This window comes from Drosophila kikkawai, chromosome X, assembly GCF_030179895.1.
Source record: "Drosophila kikkawai strain 14028-0561.14 chromosome X, DkikHiC1v2, whole genome shotgun sequence".
Lineage (NCBI taxonomy): Eukaryota > Metazoa > Arthropoda > Insecta > Diptera > Drosophilidae > Drosophila > Drosophila kikkawai.
The window spans coordinates 21,705,499-21,708,736 of NC_091733.1; positions in this window are offsets into that span (position 1 = coordinate 21,705,499).

Below are 3,238 nucleotides of genomic sequence, written 5' to 3' on the forward strand. Positions count from 1 at the left end.
CCGTTAATATATACCGCTGGCCCCTGGAAAATATACCGAAGATTACATTTTAATACTGCTGATATACTGGAAATATACAGGCAGGATTTTGTCCGTCAAATCGATGTCCTTCGATTGCCCCAAAGGAAATCAACAAAATTGTTAAAATTAATAATAGTCCCGTATATTATTAACATACTTCTATAGTTTGTTTAAATTTTTAGCGATTTAACTGGGAGGAACCAGTTCAAATACAGTGGTTCCTAAGCTCAGCAATGAGACCGTTTTTTTTTAAAGCCACGATTATAACTGTCAAACAGGTTTGAATAAAACAGGTGGTTCAAAAAATGCAAATTACAAATGCTTTAATCTGCATAATTCATACAAAAAACCACATGGAGCTTTGACAAATGATTAGACAATATTCGAATAGTCTGTTTTTCCTGCCCAAGGTAATAAATTTTTGACAATTTTAAGTTTAACTGCTGAAACAGAAACTATAGCTTTTATATTAAGATAAGACATGCAATTGGATTTTGCACCTGTTTCCTTCCCAATATCCTGTCACAGTTGGAAATACAGTTGGGAAAATAACAATAATTTAAAATGCCTTAAATTTTGCAATACAAAAGAATTTACTTCCTTTCTGTCACGCAGTCGAACAAATAGCAAAGTCTTAGGAGTTAAACCTATTCAGATAAGCCAAGAATAGAGCACACATTTTGCGAATTTTACGTTAAAAGTAAAATCCTGAATATTCTTTGCATGTGTCCCGTTAATTTTTTCTTGCATACATTGCGTAAACAAATAAAGGCTCAAAATAAAAAGAAATAATAGCAAACCATTCAGTTGGAATCAAGGGAGAGTGAAAAATGTGAGAACGATTTTTCAAATCTATTCAGTTGAGCGGCACTGGGGGATGACATCGGAATCGAGAGGCGCCTGAAGGAATGTGTTTGTATATGTATGTATTTGATTTCGATGCGAAGAAATATGTAACATACATGTGTACATATATTAGACTAATTTAAATGTTATACTTACGTTAAATATCATGTTTTTCCAAACGAACAAAACCTATTTCCATCATTTTGAGCCCGAAAATGGTTTCGTGAGCTCCCGAGAATTTTCTTGATTTTTCTCACCATGTGAATCCTTTGGAAATCCTGTAGGGGGATGAATATGAACTGCACAGAAGACTCAAACGAAACGTTTTAGAGGAAATAATAAATGTGCGCGCATTTTATTCTCAGGATAGGTACTTGTATATTTTTTTAATGTTTTTGTATTGTTTTTTGGTTGTTTTGTTTTATCTCATTTTGTTAATATTAATTATGTTAATAACATTGATAATCATTTGGTTTTGTTTGGTTGTTTTCTTCATTTTGTTTTTTGTTTCTTTTTTTTCGCTTTCACTTAATGTTAAAACTTGTCTGCATTTTGTTGTTGCCTTCTCTTCATTTCTCTTCTATTCATCATCATCATCATCACCGTCTCGTCTCCTCCATTTTCTTGTAAATTAATTTTTGTTATTCCTTGGATTGCATACAATAATTTAATTTTGTTGTTGTCACAACGGCGCAAATATTATGTAATTTTTGCCAGCCAGCTGTCCTTGCAATACCGTTATAAATTTCTTCTTCACATACATATATAAGTATATGTATATAATAATGCTTTCACTGTTAAATTTGTTTATTTATTAACTTGTTTGGTTTTGGTTTTTGGTTTCGGTTTAATAATAAAATTGAAAATTTTTAAGAGATTTATCTAGATGTGATGTTTTCTTGTTTTGTTAATTTATGTTATGTTGCATTTTTAATATTATTTACTTTCATTCATTTGTTTTTAATATAAGTATATAAACTTTTTGCTTTGACAAAGTTTTTCCAACTTATATATGTATCATACATGTTATATATAAATAAATGTTTAAATATATATAAAATATGCATTTAAATTGATTTATCCAAAAGGTAAAGTTTTAATTCTTTTTTGTTTTTTTTTTCTTGTTTTCTCTTTTGGTTTTGTTTTCTTTTGTTTTTGGTTTCTTTGTCCATTTTTGTTTTTAATTTTTTTTTTTTTCGTTTATAATATATAGTAAATTGTTTTCTTTTTTTGTGTAAAGTTTTAAAGCATTCGAGGGCAGGAAGTAGATGTTGAAAAATACATGTATCAAAAAAATTAAGGTAACGTACATAATTACATACATACTCGTACATACGATGAAAAGGTTTTTCACTTACAATGACTGAGATGAGTGGAAACGAAAAGCAGAATTCTTCCCATTTGTTATAATTGTTTATTATTTTCATAAAATTGAATAGGTGTCTTAAAAGAGAGGAAACAATTGGCTAACAAAATGGCTTACTTAAGACGATTTAAGTATTTGATTGTACAGAGTGTAGTCCAAGCTGATCGACGACAACGAACGAAGGTCTTCAAACGAAACGAAACCAAGGGTCCTTCTTGTAAATGTTTAATTGTAAATATACATATAATGTATTATGTTAAATGTTAATGTTCAATGCGCTTTCTTTCTTCTTAAAAATGAGAGTGGATTCTTCGTCTCTATATCGTCGTATATCTAAATTTATAGAGAGATTTGGTTTTTTGATATTATTTTCGTTAAAAGGAAAGTGTTTGTTTGTTTTTTTCTTTACTGTAATTGGTAATTTCGTTTTTACTTTATTTTTTATTTTCTGTTCTGTTCTTCCTAGCTTGTCTTCATATTCATATTTTTGGTGTAGTAGAAAATGTACCGTTAAAAAGTGTTTATTTTATTTTATTTATTTTTTTTGTTTCCGCATTTTTTCTGGGTTGTTAGGTCATTGAAAAGACAGAGAAAGAGAGAGATAGATAGACAGAACGAGAGCGAGAGCGAGAGAGGAAAAAGGGTCAAGGTCGAAGTTGAAGTCGAGGAGAGCTTTTGCGTTAAGGAGGAGTGCAAAAGCAAAGAGCACGACGATAGGCGAATGAAGTGTAGAGAGTGGAGAGTGAAGGGCAGAAGAGGGAGGATTGGGCTAGAGCGAGAGCGAGACGAGAAGTCATTATCATAATTTTGTCTTGCTTTTGTTTAGTTCTTAGGCGTCGTGTATAATAGTATAAAAGTATTTGTATCAGATATTATTCGCTTAGTCGTAATATGTTATATTTTGGTTTGTTTGGTTTTTTCTTCTTTCGGTTTCTTCGCATATATGTGTATATTAAGTTAATTTCGCTTTTGCTTTTTACTTATTATTTTAGAAGAGCGCGCTAA